Here is a 17,556-nt window from a genome sequence, read left to right as displayed (position 1 = left end):
AGGCAAAAGTCCTCAATCTGACTTTCCTTTAGACTTCTTTCCAATGACTTTGTCATCGTTTTTCCCTTTAGTAAACGTTAGTATACTAAAACAATTTTAAATCGGTCTTTTCCCTTTGCTTAAGGTCTTTCAATTTAAGGATTTAAAATACTTGCTTAAAAGGTGGACCATTTATGGAAATATGAGAAGATTAGTGTGTGGAAAAGAGGTTAAATGCTTAAGATTTGGTTTCCAGTGGTTACTTTGAAAAGTAGAGTCAGAGCAAGAATCTGACCTGTGTCTTTATTTCTTTGACTTGACACCCAACCACATTGCCTCTAACTGAACACTACAGTGTGCTGGACCATTAAATAGGATAGAGGAATGAAATTTCAGAGGTGAAGACTAAGATAAGAATGATAAAATTACTCTGCCTGGGAGTTCAGAGAGTATATCAAATCCCTTATATATTTGGGAACCTTTTCTCTCTCCTAACATATAACATTATTTTAGACTTCTAGTGGTCTAAGACACTTGCAATGTCTCATCTTCAAGGTCACAAGCCAAACCTGAGACCTTCATTTGCATGACTAGGAAAATGACTTTCCATTCCCTGTGGCTTGCCCTTTGAGTACCACTTCTTAGTTTGAATGTACTTATTTGCATGTACGAAGCCTTCGTTTTAGGTAAAAACTTTTCTATGTTTTTATAGAATTTTCCTTCTTGACGTGCTTCTATACTTTCTTCTCCCTAGTTCCCCATTCAGATGTACCTTTTCTGCCTCTTTTGTAGACTTGATGGCATTTGAGCTCTTGGCTGCATCTTTGAGATTTGGGGGATCTGCTGAAGGGAGCCTTCAGCCCATCAGCCTCTGTGAACAAAGGTTCTCCTGGAGACGTTTCTTTTTCTACTTCTGCTTTATCTCTGACCAGTGTTTCCCTCCTCCAAGACTTCTGCATCCAGTCAAATCAGTGTAAGAGGGGAAATCCCTCTTCCCCAGCCGTAGTATGCAGCATTCTTAGGTCCTTAGTTGTCTCTCTTCAGACAAAGTTTTTGGTTAGTGCTTTGTTTTTAAATCGAGAGCAGATATGGATACAATTTTCAGGAATTAAAAATAAGTGAATAAAAACACTCCTAACCATAAGGAGACCCCAAAGCCTAGGTTTTGATTGCTAATAATCAGATGTTAACCTTGGAGCTTTACCCACGTAGAGGTTAAATCACTAAAGATGGTTCTAACACTGAAATTTCTCTGCATTGCGGTCACAGTTACGACTTTGCAGCACTTAAGTTTCCTACTTAATACTTTACTTTCCCAGTCTTATTTGGCAAATCTGGTTAATTAATAGCCTTATCTTCATGGGGAAGTATAGTCTCTCCTCAGGCTTTGTTAAGAGACCAATTGAGAAAAGAACAAAGAAAAAATCTGCCTCAGGCACAAAAAATACAAAGAATGATGACATTACTTTGAAGGTATTAAGTGGTCTTTTTTTTTTTTTTTGGTTCCTATTTTTCCTGAACAGTACATCAGCTTTTAATGGGTAAAAAGTAAACAAGAAAATACTAAGTAGTACTAAGTAAGTAAGAAAATACTAGGTAGTATTGGAGACACTTTTATTTGGGCTAGATATTTTTTTTCTATAGTAGCTGTGAGGCTTTTAAATAATTCAAATTTCGTGTGTTTCTCTTCACAACATTTTCCCTTTTCAAATCATCTGGCCATTATAAGAGAAATATATTTGGATAACCAGCTGCTGTTTTCTTCTTCTTTGTTTTGTATTGTTTTCTTTTCTTTTTCTTTCTTTCTTTTTTGTTTTGTTTTGTTTTTTTTTGAGGGCAAATTTCCTCTATAAGCAGAGCATCTCTGATATTCCTATGGGAAAGTATAAAATGTTTATGCCAACTGTAAACTTTCCAACTGAAAATTCCTTGGGATATTATACCAAGCAAAAAGAAATTGATGTAGAAAACTCAGTAGTGTCTTGGACAAAGATAAATAGAATTGTTCTTATTCTAGGCTTAGCCCATGGATTTCAAGGGTGAAAAGTTGTTTTTTTTTGTTTTTTTTTTTTTAATGAATTGCTGGCTTGATGCATTTCTAAGAATTTTCCTAGACTACTTTATTACTAATAAATCAGCCAGTTTTACTTAGTGATACTTGAGGTTATGTCTCGCGTTAGGTTCTGGAAAAATATAGATTTTGCTTTTCCTTGAAAAATTATCCTTTTGTCAACATGAACTCTGCATTTTTGGTTCTCTGTGGACCTTAATTTTTCTTGAAGAGCTCTGCTGAGCCTTTGCCATTTACTGTATGACTATTTTGCTTACAATTTAGAGAACTGACAGGCTGGGTTGAATGTATCAAAAATATGCCTTCTGGTGATCAGCCCTGTGATTTACTCTGAAGCAACAAAGCTATAAGCTTTGTTGTTCAGCTTCCCAATTAGCAAGGAAAGACAAGTTTCCTTGTTAATTGGTTTGTGGAGATATTTTAATGTATTACAGCTGCATCTTCGGTTTGTATAAATATAAAATGGTCTTCTACCACTGATGGTAGTTTTGTGAGTTAGTATGTTCCCTCATCTCAAGGAATAAATGTAAAATAATGGATATATTTTACTTACAAATGAAGTCAAATTTATTATTGTCTTTATTAGGGGTACCGATGTTGTCCTCATCCTCAACATCATATTAGTTGCAAAATGCATTGCTTAATAATGCTTTCTTTTTAACTCATCTGTACAGAGAATCCCATTAGAAAAGGCCTACCTCTTAAAATATCTAAAACCCCATTGTTCTCAGGCCTGGTGACAAAGATAAAACTCACTCCACTCTTTCAATAGCTTTTACTTTTATTAGCATGTATTAAGAAACATCACCTAACTTGAAAGTAAGCAAAGAGACTGTGTCATATACATTTTTGATGTCATATTGGAGCATTGTTTAACAGGCCCACCTGATGATCATTTGATCATTCAAGGGAATATACCTTATTTGACTGTGTCTACTAATAGACTAAAAGTCTATTTTCTGTGAAGTTGCCTGTTTGTTGGTAGATTTTTATCTAGTAGACATACAAATGATTTCTTCTTGGAAGAAAAGATGATTCTGAAGGCTATAGTTTTATTGCTCTGTGGGATTTATTAAGCATCTTACTTGTGTAAACATCTTATCTATGTATCTATTGTAGTCAAACATTTTTTCTCCCGTGTCTACGTAACCTCAGTTTACTTCTCCTTTGAACCATCTTTACTGTCCAGCTCATTCTCTCATTAATGAGTTGAATAACTCTTTAACACATGCATATTTTATATTTGTATGGGTTATGTTTGATAACTTCTTGAAAATTATATTTTGACATGTGTCATTCAAGATGTATGTATAGATGTATGTACATATATATATTTAATGTGATAGTTTTTGTGTGAAAGTAATCAGTCAGGGAAGCAATCACTAATTAGTTTAGACAAACGAAAACTTCATATAAATCTATTTTAGGACCCGGCACTACTTCAAGGACAGACCAAATCTCATTACTTAAAATATTGATTTTCTAACAATATGTTAAGGAATTGTCTTGGGTTCAGTGTGACAGATGGAGAATCCTTAAGGTACGCTGTCCTAGTAGTGCAATTAGCGGAAGCAGAGTGAATGCCACCTTCATCCAGTTAGCTTTCCAAAAAAAAAAATTGTGATTACCATGACTTGCATGAGAAAATAAAAATTCCCTTAATTTCTTCAGCAACAACTTGGCCTATAACTGGAATTGAGTTCATTTGTTAAAACCAACCAATAGACAGCACTACTTTTCTGCTTAAACTAATGAACCATGGCATCTTGTCAACCTTATCATTGTTGCTACTGCTTTCACTCTCTGTGTGATTAGTTTTACAGATATGTTTTTAAATATTTTAATAGTTGATGAATAATTGCTTAAGAAGTCAAAACAATATACAAATGTATACAGTAAAATATTTTGCATTTATTTTTGTCCCCATCATTCTATTACACTATCTCCCCCCAGAGCTAACCAGTAATTAACTTTTTAAGTATCCTTTCAGAGGCCACTTACAAATATAATAGCAAATAGGAATATATCCTTATTTCTCTTTCCTTCTACATAAAAGGTAGCAAGATATACACACTCCTTGGCACCTTGCCTTTTTCTCTTAAAATAAACACATTGGCAATCTCTCCATTTCATTACCTAAAATACTCTCTCTCTCCCTCATTTTGTAATGCACTGTGGCCTTATCAAGGTAATAAAGAATAACTTGGGATAATTAAATCCCAAGGAAATGCATCAGGGTGTGCCATTCACTTTGTTAAACATCTAATATACCAGTCAATATTCTAGGTGCTGGAGGTGAAAATATCAGACACAAACCCAGTCCATAAGAAGCTCACATCCTACTAAATAGAGTTCAAAATGGAGCTAACATACAGTGTGCTTAGTGCCACAATGGAAGCATTTCTGAAATGCTGTGGAAGAGAATTGAGGGAGTGATTAATTCTGCCTTGGAGGTCTGGGAGAGGAATCAAAGAAAGCCCTACCCCCCACCCCCCAAAAAAAAAAAAAAAAAAACAGGTGACATTTGAGCAGGGTCTTGAAATAGGAATATGAACTCTAAAAGAATCATTTCCTAGTCTAACTGACCAACAGAGTTCTCAATTTTTGAAAGAAAGAATTTGCCTGCAGTGATCCTTTCTTTAAGTCTCTCCTATCACTCTGCCCTGGGGTATTGGGGTACATCTTTTTATACTTTACTTGGTATTTACATCTTTTAAGCATTTGTAGATCATTTCCTTCTTAAGCATCAGTTTGTCTGATGTAACAGAGACACTTTCATCTCTCCTCCTGCCCCAGTCACCCTTCCCAAATGCAGTCAGGACTGTAGTCTCTTCCTGGCTTTCCAGCCCCAATGACACCACTTTGTATTCTGAAAAACAGATGTTCGGGAGTCGTCTTTTTTCCAAATTTGAGTACAAACAACTCCACGATATAAGGTTCCCTACCTTTCCAGAGGTGCCTGCCAATGTAGTTCATTTGCGCTGTTCATTCCCAATCTATTTATCCCAATGTAATAGCTTAGCCATGGAGCTCTCGAGCTAAATAAGAGCTCTTCAAGTGCCAACACTGAGAACCCCTCCCAGTATGAACTGCAAGCCATTTATTCTCATTTGTTTACAGGTTTTCCATCTTTCAGCTGGCTTTCCAACCATGAGATAGTGTCCATATAGATGTCAATTTTTATTAAGCTACTAAGTAATTTTAAAGCCCCACACAAAATGTTTTTCTGAAGTCCCTATATATCTGCTACTCTGCTCCCTCACGTTCCTTAATCACGTAATTCTCTAGAAATGACCTATCAAGTATGATGAAGCTCTTTGCACACCATCTGCATTTTATTTCACTTCTTTCTTCTCTTCCAGACCCAGGCCTGCACACTGTGACCACAACGAAACTCAGTGGTCAGGCGAGGATTTTGGCCGGCCTGGTGAGGCTCTGTTATTTTTCACCAACTGCGAGGACTCCGTGGGGCATAATATTTTTTAAAAATATCTTTTCCCAAGATTCTCACCAGTCTGGAAATTGGCTGGAGCTCTGCTATTATTGTCAACTCAGAGCAATCAGTGGAGAGCCTCAAGTAGAGAGGGTGCATTGCCCTCTTGAACTGCCAGCTTTGATTGAAGAACTAGAAAATCTTATATGGCTGAACAGTGCTCAAGGTTGAACTGTTTTACAAAAATCTGGCCATTTTGCCCTAAATGTATCAATTTCTTTGATAGCTTCAAAGGGTATTAAAATAGCACACTGTTAAATTACAACCCCCAGCACTCCTAACCTCTTTTCTCTGCTTTATTTTTATACCTGGCAATAACTACAGTGAATATGCTACATATTTCACCTAAATTTTGCTTTCACCCCACTTGAATGGAAGCTCTATGAAGGGAGAGACTTTCTGGCCATTGTACTGTATGTTCAGTGCTCAGAAAGGCATCTTGCACACAGAATTGCACTTATATATGGTAGGTGAATGAATAAATTAAAAAGTGCAAAAAGATTGCATTTCAGTTCATTAAATGCTATAGTTCTTCCTGGGGCTCAGTTTATCTTTTTCTGGAGATCCACTGCCTTTTCCCTTCTGTATCTCTTACATCCTTTTGAATTTTACCTAGATACTTCTTCCTCCAGGAAGGTTTCTTGAATTGCCACATGGAGATCACCTCCTCTCAGTTCTCAGTGTAATGTTTATGCTACCTAGTCTTTGAGACCAGCAATGCTTTCATGTGAGGCTAGTCCACGTTCCAAAGTCCTGATACACTTTAAAATCTGGTGGCAAGAACTGCCTGCATTGTTCTATTTCCTATATGAGCATTCCTGAGATGGGAAGTGGGAAGAAAACCATTGTTCAGTTTCTGTAGTTAAAGAGCAAAACGTGCGTTATGCAGTATGGTGCCCTGGTTTTAGAGTCAGTCCAGCCAGCCCCAGATTTGAATCGCAACTGTTTTTGCCTTCTCTGTGAAACAATTGGTAAATACTCTGAGCCCTAACAGCTATATCTTTAAGATGAAGATAGTGATGGTTCCCTTGCAGGGTGATTGGGAGGACCAGACATAATATACCAAAGAACACGCTTGACAGATTGATATTACCACTAACAGGTTATTACTATGATTATTACCATTATGACTACTACTATTATCATAATATACCCTCCTTCTTTTGATTAACCACCTATCCTGTACAGGAATCTCCACTCCAATCTAGGATACAAATTCAGATATTTGAATTTGGAATTAAGTTTTAAATATGTTCACTCATTTAACAAGAATTTATTGGGAGTCTAGCATGTACCAAGTATGATGTTGATTGCAAGGAACACAAGCATGAATGCACATTAGTCCTTGTACCTTCAGAGCCAACAGTCTATTGCATTCATTTATGTATTAGTCAAGTAGTTCAACAAATTTCTTGTTGAACATCAGCTGTGTCCTAGGCTCAGTCATAGGGACCAGGAGGGCATCAGGGAAAAAATCAGATGAGGATTACATTCTAGTAGAGGGAGACAAAAAGTAAACAAGATAATGAGTTAAGAGAACTGCACAGTATGCGAGAATGTGATGAGGGCTGTGAAGCGCAGTAGAGCAGAATGAGGCTTGTCAGGACTGCTCAGTGTGTGTTTTCATAGTGGCTGGTGTTTGCAATTTTAAGTAGGGTATTCAAAGCAAAATTTCCTGGGGGCGCCTGGGGGGCTTGGTCGGTTAAGCGTCCGACTTTCGCTTAGGTCATGATCTCGCGGTTCGTGGGTTCGAGCCCCGCGTCGGGCTCTGTGCTGACTGCCAGCTCAGAGCCTGGAGCCTATTTCAGAGTCTGTGTCTCCCTCTCTCTCTCTGACCCTCCCCTGCTCATACTGTCTCTCTCTCCTAGAAATAAATAAAAATATTAAAAAAAAAAAAAAGCTAAATTGCCTGGAGATAGGACATTTGGGAAGAGGCTCAAGGAGTGAAGGGATGAACCATATGGATATTTAGGAGGGAAGCATTTCAGCAGAGGGAACAGGAAAAGCTGGTGCAGAGCAGAGGGTGCTAGGTATTAAAATAGAGAGCTGCTCACCATTGGTTCAGCAGTAGAGGCCAGAGTCCATTTTTCTGCATGCTGCTGGTATAGTTAGAGTGAGATACGAGGGTGGATTATGTGAAATGGTCCTGATGGACAGTCCCCACAGGGTGAGGGCAAGCTTGCCTTTTGGACCAGTGTTTCTTACCATCGCACTCACACTGATGCTCTAGCTGCTGGATACTTTGAATCATACCTCCTACTTTGGGGTTCTGGGGCAGGATGTTGCTCTGCAGTATTTTCCGTCAATCCCTTACCCTGACTGCTGTTCATTTTTTTCTTCTTTGTTCTCCCTAATCTAGTGGCTTAATACTGAGTCCCCTGTTCCTCTCTCCTTTGAAAAATCAAATGGTGGATGTTGACCTGCCATATGGACTTCTACCCTCACTATCCTTTTCTTCCTGGCTTCACCCCAGATTCCCCTGGGCAGAGAGACTGAGGCTCCTCTGCTTCTTCCCAGTATCTCCATTGTTTTATTTGTGCCATAATAGCAGGGGGAAGCAGACCATTGCCTGCCAGTGTGACTGTGAGAGAAAATCACAGTGGAAGGGAATGCCGGGCACAGAAAAGATACAGAAGTGGGTTCTTGGCAGCATTTTCCATTGCCCTAGGCTTAGACATTTTCTGTCATTCTTTTGGCTGAACCCAAGGTGGTGGTAGTTTGGGTGCTTTCCCCCAGTACCTAGAAGAACAGATTTGGGAACAAGGAATGGAAAATGGATGATGTGTTTGCTGATAACACCTAATAAGTCACTTCCAATTATTTTTTTTATAGCCCTGTAACCCCAGAGTTCTTTATCTTAATGGTTTTTCTACCCAATGAAAGAATGTTTCCACTAGGAGTCTGAAATAAGACTCCACTCACATGAAAGAAGAGATTCTCTCCTGGCCTCCTGGTTCTCAGACCACCAGTCAAAATAGGAAAGAGGGAAAGAGTTTTAACTGTTGCTTGGGGGCAGTAGACCTGAATTTTCAGGAAATAGTAAGGTTTTGGGCAGCACAGATGAGATGTAGAAATTACTCTGCTACATGGACTACCATATCCAATGGTAAAGTTTATTTAATGGGGAGATAAAACTTTTCAGTAGCCCTTCAGTCTTGCTTCTTTAAGGTCACGGATAGTCCCACCAAACCATTAGCTCCTGCTCATAAATAAGTATGGCTTCTTCCCTCAACCAATCCTTCTTTCAGGCCACATGGCTAGATGATCTTGAAGTTCTGGTGCTGGTCATCTTTCTCTTCTTCTGAGTCCTCTAGGACCACATGTGAGAGCCAGCACAAACCCCTTCAGATTATTGTACAAAGCTTAGGTATTTTTCTTCTTGGTTATCGTGGGTCACTTTTCTTAACATACTTGAAATTAGATACTTTTTCTGATTGAAAATAAGACCAGTTAATTTGTAAATTGAGCCAAAGTTTGAAATGAACAAGTAACATAATATTTATCTTGATGTTTACACCCACTCTTTTTCCATTTTCAACCATCTGCTTTCAAGGGGGAAGTAGCCATAGCTGAGACATTTTAGTTGGGTCATTGGATTGGCCTGATATGAAGAGATTTCATGTTCATTGATTAAAATTTTAGTCCCACTCTGTTCTTATGCTTTAAGGGATTCTCAAATATAAAATTATACTCTAAAAATATTTAGGAGTTTTGCAACCACCAGACACCTTATCAAGAGGTTAAGAGAGAATATTATTTTAGATTTGCTGTAGTAAAATTTCTCACGTCTTAAGTTACAAGTTTATGATTTCTGACATTCTGTTTAGTCTTACATAACTACTTCAGATAAAGATACAAATCACTGCCATCACCCCAGCAGGTTTCATCGTGCCCCATTCCAGGCAAGGTATCATCTTATAAGAAGCTACTATCCTCTTTTCTTATTATATTACTTCTTCAACTAAATAAAATTATTCGTGTCTAATTTTTTTTCTGACTTTCACTCAGCTTGGCATTTTTGGAGTTTATCTATATGTGTCCATTAGTAGTTTGTTCTTTTCAATGTGTTTAACAATTTAGCTGATGGTATTCCATTGTGTGGATGTACATGATATTTATCCATTCTTCAGTTCATTACCTGATCTAGATTTTTCCAGGTTTAGGTTATGAATAAAGGTGCTATAAACATTCTAAGAAAAAAAAATTTTAGTGAATATAAACATTGATTTCTCTTGATTATATATATAAAAGTGGAATTGCTGGGCCATAGGGTGTGTTTAAATTTTTATGAAACCATCAAATCATTTTCCAGGTAGTTGCCTATTTTACACTTTCACCACAATATAAGAATGTTCCAGATGATTTCCATTCTTGAGGACACTTGGTATTGTCAGTGGTTTTAATTGTAGCTATTCTTGTGCCAAGAATGTTTGTTTTGATGTGCTTGAGACTATGTACCTGTTACTGTCATCAAAGAAGTAGGAACTAAGCATCAAAGAAGGACTCTAGAGTAAAAGTATTCTGTTTGGACAGAAAAAAACATTCACGTCCAAAGAATTTTAATTAACATCTGAAGAGTCATGCCATGTCATGAATTTTTCTCTTCTTTTCCCTTTTAGCCATGAATTGAGATAAGGTAGGAAAATGGAAGGACAATGTAGGACTTTTCACAAAAAGTTAGTCTCTGGTGTGAGAAACATTGACTAGCAAAACAGAGAATTCAAGTTGTAATTATGTGAACTGAAAAAAAAAATGCAACTGAACTGAAAATATATATATTCAGTTTCTTTGATTTTTTCAGTCTTTTCTCTCTGCTGAACTGCTATTCCAGGCTCTCTCTCCAAACTGCTCGACAGCTCATGTGTCATTTATTGTGGTCCAGTTTCCTGATTCTAGCTTGTGAGCTGGGCCCTAAACAAGTCCATCCTATGCTATAAAAATGAAAGATATGTTTATAAATTTATGTTCTGTAAAAGGTGTGCTATTTTTACATAAAATAGAGATAGTAAATGCTCTGATTTTAGGATATGAGTTGGCACTAAAATTTTAATATGTTTGTTATAGTTCGTCCTATTTGAAAATGGTTTATAACTTAAATCATCTTTTTGAGACTGTAAAAAGAGAGGTTTTTCAAAAATAATTGTGGAAAAGAAAAACTAGCCCACTATATTTAGAGTCAATGATTGTACTAACTACAGTGTCTTTCATTTCAGTCCCCATTGTGTCTTATACATTTATAACATATGTTTAACTTATTTCTTTATGTGTCTGTATCCTAGAAAATGACAATCTTGATGACAGTTATTATATCCCAGTCTCTATCCCCAGGGCCTAGTGTGGTATGTATCATATATTAATTGGTAATAAATACTTATGGACAGACTGGATTAAAAGGAAAATGAGAGTCACACAAACTACTTTCAAGTCTCAAGCCTTGAGAACACTGCATATGCCTTTGAGGTGCTTAGTTAAGAGGGAAAAAATCAGGTGTAGAGGGGTATCTTCAGCTTAGTTCTGGACAAGGACATAATACTTGATTAAGCATTGAGAGAGAGTGCTAACAATACTTGTGAGACTATACACACATGCTTAAAGGTCAAAATATTTTGTATTACTAATAGTGGATTGACTAAGTTGACAACTTTAATCATCTGTGTCTGAAAAATAACACAAAATTAACAAGAACAAAAGTCCTATTTTTCTTCTTATCTGGTCCAATATGTCCAGCCATTTGGCCTATGAAGTAAAACTCATGACTCCCACTTACTTGGTGAAAACCACTGAGTCAGTTTCTATGAAAGTAGAGATAGTCTTTCAAACCGAATTTATAAAGTCATGGCAAGTCTCAAAAAATCTTTTTTCTTTAAATATAAAAGAAATGAAGCAAGATTCCAGATTCACTTTAAATAACTTCTCTCTTTGAAAAAGTTGTTTATATGAGCACTGAAAGTAAAAGCTACTGTCTGCAGTTATAGAGAAAATTATTTTTCCAGATTTTTTGGCAATGTTTTAGGTAGGAAAAAATAAGTTTTATAATGTGATTCTCCTTCCAGAATTATTCATATCTGTATATTTGGCAGGTACTGAACACACTCGGTTGTATCTCAGAAGGGATCCAAAGATAATGATGAATCAGCACAAACAGTTCCAAATTGAAGCATTCAGAAAGTCACTGTATTTCCCTTGTTCTCAGATGTTTTGAAATAAACACTGGCAGGGTTTATTTATAAAGGTTCAGGACTTTTTGAATGTGTCAGCAGCATGCCTTGGCTCTAAACAGATTATGCTGCAATTTTTTTCCTGATGATTCAAAACTATAAACTTAAAATTACCTAATTAAAAAGATAACAAACTATAATAAACTTGGACCTAAACTTCAGTTATGTACCTTGTCTGAAATTGGATCATTGTAAATATCTCCTCTTTATGCCAAAGGCAGCATTTCCTCTTTAGTCTGTAAATATTCTCTAAGCATTAACTGAGGTTTCTTGATTGTCATTTTGAAAATATACTTTTCATTGTTTACCTGCTTTGTTAAATTAGGGATTTGGGTTTAAGTTTGTTTTTCTTAAAAGTCTATGAGTAACATGAAAAATTATAAAAGAAAAAAAAGATCAAGAGAAATACCCAAAAATACAGTTTGAAGGTACTCAATTGTTTTAAATAAGAATTTAAAGGTAGGATTTTTGTGAATGACTCTCATTCTAGAGAGACGGATGAAGAATCTGTACTTACTGCAGCCTAAAGATAAATACTTGAAATATGATGAAAAGTACTTCTGAGATGTACTTATTTCTAACATTTTCTTTGTATTGATAATATATTGAAAATGCTTCAGTTGATTAGCATATATTTTGCTGTTTATGCTGAAGATCTCTCAGTTGTGAGAGAGCAAGGCTGTCTTCTCTCCTCTCTTTCTTCTTTATGCAGCTGATGCCACTACACCACAATTTCCTCACTTGTTCCCTGGAGGTAATAGAGCTTTCTCTATTTTTTCACAATCCTTTTGACTAGAAGGCCCACCCAACATGCTGTCTATGAATACCTTTAAAGACAGTTATAAAGTTATATTGGATTTATTGTTAATGCTCAATAATATGGTCCTATCACTTATTTTCTTCTTCTCAAAGTAATTTTTATTCTTTCATTTACTCCACACAGAGCCAACTGGAGCCTCTATGTATCATCGATGGTGGCAGGAGTATTTGGAGAGCCCACTTACCCATATAGGAATGGGTTAGAAATTGTAACAGGGGAAGAGAGGAGGAAGGGTATTTTTCCCTATCTTTAAGTGTTTTGCAAATACTTGCTTCTAAAGAGAAGTGGATAGTAGTGAGGAAAGGATGTAAGACTGATTATTTCTCTAAATGTTTTTTTCAACGAAAGATAGTGAGAAAGGAAGGAAGGAAGGCAGGCAGGAAGGAAGACAATGTATCTTAGAGGACATTTTACACTAACCCATAGCATATATAAGGATAAAGGGTTGAAACAGCACCTCCATCCTTTGCCATCCCTAAATGCCAGTGGGCCAAGAATTTCTTAAGAGGAAGATGAGGACTCTACAGAGAACAGATTGATGTTCACTCTACTAACCACGTTTTCTATGGGATTGTAGCTAGGAAGGGAGTAAAGGTGTGAAGGTGGCAGGGTAAAGACCAGCTAACACTTTAAGAGCATCTGTTCTATGCCAGACATGGTGCAGAAATCACTATATTTAAATTGTACAGTAACCCTACAGGGTAGATGTGTTTAGGTCAATATCACAGATGTGAAGTAGGAGCTGAAGGAAGTTACATTCCTAGGTTGTATAGGATAATGGAACCAGTATCCAAACTAAGATTTGCTTCCAAAGACTATGCTTTTGTTAAAGTAGAAGGGCAGTTGTATTTACACCATAGCCCCTAAAATTATGCCTTGGTTAAAAAAAAAAAGGTGTTTACACATAGCACATTGAATCAAAGGTCACAGTATTGAGCTGGGGAGGGTACCATAGCATTTGGTAAGTTAGAAGATCTACTTTGTAGTTTTTATTTCTTTTAACCAAACTTTTGTACTGCATTCACAAGCTATTTGAAAGGCAGCTGCACTGCATTTTATTTGCCGTTTTGGTTAAAGTAAGAAGAAAACGGTAGTTTGCTAGGTTGACAGCATAAAATATAAATTATAGATGAGATGAATGAAAAATTCGGCTGTTTTTAAATTTGCTTTAGGAGGGATTTTTAGTAAAAATATATTTTGTCTTAGAATACAAAGAGCAATAATGTTGATGGTGGACTTAGATAAAATATATGCACAAATTTTACATATCATTGCCACGAATTTACTATACTTAGACTAATTCTCAATTTACACTTACCTATAGCATTTCCTGTCAGTGTTACAAGATGAAGAGACTGCTAGGGTGAAATGAACCAAAGGTGACAATGTAAGAGAAAATATTTCCTATTCTGACCCTAAAATCAGAGTGTTAATTTGTTTGTTACAAACTAATCTCGGCACCTTCTACTTATATCGATGACAGAGTAATTTGTAGTAATCTGGATCTCCTGCTACAACAACTATAAAACTGAACAAAATGCACAAGGCAGCTTTTCTTAGGCATAAGAGATAGTGGAGGACCACAGGCCCTGAGAAGTCAGCCAGGTCATGGGCCCAGGTTTCGACCCTTCAGTGCAATTTCTTGCCACTCTGAAGCGGGGTGGAACCAAGTAGAATTGTGGTCTCGGTGTCAGATCTCAACTCAATATTGACCGGTTTCACAGAAACTGAATTGGAATCCCAGAGAAAGAAATGAAAGAAAGTTGAGTAGAAAACATGTTTGAAGAAGTAATGGCCCCAAATCCCCCAAATTTCAAGAAGCACATCAATTTGCAAATCCAAGTGCCAAAGAAAATAGCTGTCAACAAAACAACACCAAAGCATGTCTTATGCAAACTGCTGAAAACCAGAGTCAGAGAGAAAAAAATAATATCAATGCTGCAAAACAATGATACAAATGGTAGTTGCTTTTCCATCGAAACAGTGAAGGCCTGGATAAATGCCCATCCCCAAATTCCCAGAAGCTGAGAATATGTTACCTTACATGACAAAGGGACTTTGCAGACATGTTTAAAGTTACAAACTTTGAGGAGGGGAGATTATCCAGGCGGGTCAAATGCAATCACATATAATCAAATATAATTATTTTTAAAAGCAGAGAGTATTTCCCAGTTGTAGTCAGAGAGAGATGATTCTGGAAGACGGCTTAGGGTGATAATGCACATTGATGGCTTTGAGGATGGTTATAAGCCAAGACATGCAGGCAACCTTTAGAAACTTGGAAAGGCAAAAAACAAAACAAAGTCTCCTAGAGCTTCCAGAAGGAACAAAGTCCTGGTGACGCCTTGATTTTAGCCCAGTGAGACCCACATTGGACTTGTGAACTGTAAAATAATTTTTTGTTGTTTTAAGCCACTAAGTTTGTGATAATTTGTTACGGTAGCCACAGAAAACTGATATCTTTCAAAATGGAGGTGAAATTATGACACTTTCACATAAATAAAGTTTCAGTAAATTCATCTTCAGCAGACCTGCATTACAAAGCATTTTCACAAAGCAAAAGGTGAGAGAACTAGTCTCCAGTAGAACTGAGCTATAAGACTTGCTAAAGGAAATCCTTCCAGGTGAAGGGAAGAGAAACCAGATCCACGGGATTGAATGAATAGCATCGGAAAGGATAAATCTATTCTTTGTTGCGGTTGTCGTCGCTGTAAGAATGAAGCAACACTCCTTCCAGCTCTCCATTCTGAGTGGAATCTGGAGTCAACGGATGCCCTTTAAGTGTGATGACACAGACTGAGAATCAAAGGGTGGCCAGAGAGAAACCATACCAAAACCTAAGAAAGCTAGTGTGCTGTGGTAGTATCAGACCAAGAGGACTTTCAGATCAGGAGTATTACCAGATGTAAAGAGAGTACTTTTGAATGATAATAGGACCTTCTCCAGTAAGGAATAGAATACTTACATACGTAGGCATCTATCTAATCAAAGCACTGCAATACATGAAGTTAGGGGAAAATAGACAAGTCTGACATTTCACTTAGGTATTTAGAAGTCTTCTCTCTGTGACTGAGAGTACAAGATAGCAAAATCCAATAAGAATACAGATAGAGAGGATCTGGACATTATCAACCACCTGAATCAAATCACTATTTATAGAATATTACACTCAATAGTAGCACAATCCACATTCCTTTCAAGTTCTCATGGTACATTCACCTAGATCATCTGCTTGACCTTATCATAAGTCTCAATCAATTTAAAATGACCAAAAGTGGACAGCATATGGTTCCCTGACCAGTGTAACTAAATTAGGAATCAACAACATCATGATATCAAATAAACTTTCATATATATGGAAATTAAACAAAATGATTTCAAATAACCCATGGATCAAAGAATTACTCACAAGAGAAATCAGACAATATGTTGAACGATGTGATAATGAAAAGCATCACACATCAAAATTTGTGAGATGTGTCTACGTCGGTTCTTAGAGAAAGATTTGTGGATTGAAATGCTTACAATGGAGAAAAATATTAAAAATGAGCCACTTCCTGGTGCTCAATAATTACTGTTTGATCTGTGTCATCTATGTAGAAGGCTTGGGAAACAGTTTAGACAAATTTACAAAAAACTAGTACCTGTGCAGTGGATTAATGTTACCTATAGTATTCATTATCGATGATCATTCTTAAACTTGACAAGGAATTTCATTAGCATAAATTCTATCTCATGATGAAGGAAAAGAGCAAAGAATTTGACAGTGCTTAAAAAGCTGGTCCTAACTACTTCCTCTGCCACTTACAACTGCTGTGTCTATCTCTCTTGGTTTTGAGTTTCTCTGAGAAAGAATGATATCCAATTTATGTATGTCATAAAGTTGCTCTAGAGAATGAAACACTACTCGGGGCGCCTGGGTGGCTTAGTCGGTTAAGCGTCCGACTTTCGCTTAGGTCATGATCTCGCGGTTCATGGGTTTGGGCCCCGCATCGGGCTCTGTGCTGACTGCCAGCTTAGAGCCTGGAGCTGTTTCAGTCTGTGACTCCCTCTCTCTCTGACCCTCCCCTGCTCACGCTGTCTCTCTCTCTCTCCTAGAAATAAATAAAAAACTTAAAAAAAAAAAAAGAGAGAATGAAACACTATATGAGAAAGGGTCCTTAAAATAGCAACTGCCAAAAGTCAGTTAAGGCAATTATCATTATCAATGAATGGAGCTAGAAAATATTCCTGCTTCTAGTTTTTATCTATTGCTTGTCTTACCAGCACAGTCATTCTCATTCTGTGACTTTTAAATGTGACTTTGAACTCGCCAAGTGTTGCTATTAAAGATCTTGTACAGAAATCATTGTGAAATTGGTCACTTCCATGGCTGGTGACATTTGTGAAGTCCCATTCATGTTCCTGGGTGTAAGGGTCTCTAGCACCTGGTCTCTGTTCTCCAGCCTAAGGTTATCCCACTTAACTCTTTTGTGTTGTTTTCATGCGTCTTGGGCATGTGACCACGCAGTACCCTCTTCCCTGAATGTTTCAAACTTTGGTTTTGCATGAAAAACTGATTTTGACTCCATCTATTTCTAGTTCAGTTATCCTCTTCCTCAGAAAGCCTTTCCTGAATCCCCTCTGGTCTCCTGCTGCAGAATCCCTGCACGCCATGCTGTCTTACGGCCCCTTCGCAGTGTTGCATTGCCTGTGTACTAGTCTGTCTCATCTACCATGCTCTGAGTGCCGCAAGGGAAGGGCCATATTTTATTCATTTTTGTACCCTGAGGGTGTAGCAGAGTGCCTGGTGCATATGAAAGACTTTACAAATATCCACTGAATTTTTAAAAATTGAATTGAATTGCTCATACTTATGAATGTATTGAAAGTGTCATGGCAGGAAGCAAAGCTCTAAAAAAGCCATAAGGAAATTATGGAATTTTCAGAATTTTTTTAATGTTCCTTCCACCAAGTTTGAAAGTATTAATAAAAT

The sequence above is a fragment of the Hyaena hyaena genome, unplaced genomic scaffold (assembly GCF_003009895.1).
Source record: "Hyaena hyaena isolate Hyena2069 unplaced genomic scaffold, ASM300989v1 scaffold_671, whole genome shotgun sequence".
NCBI classification, from domain to species: domain Eukaryota; kingdom Metazoa; phylum Chordata; class Mammalia; order Carnivora; family Hyaenidae; genus Hyaena; species Hyaena hyaena.
Note: the sequence above shows the minus strand (reverse complement) of the source record.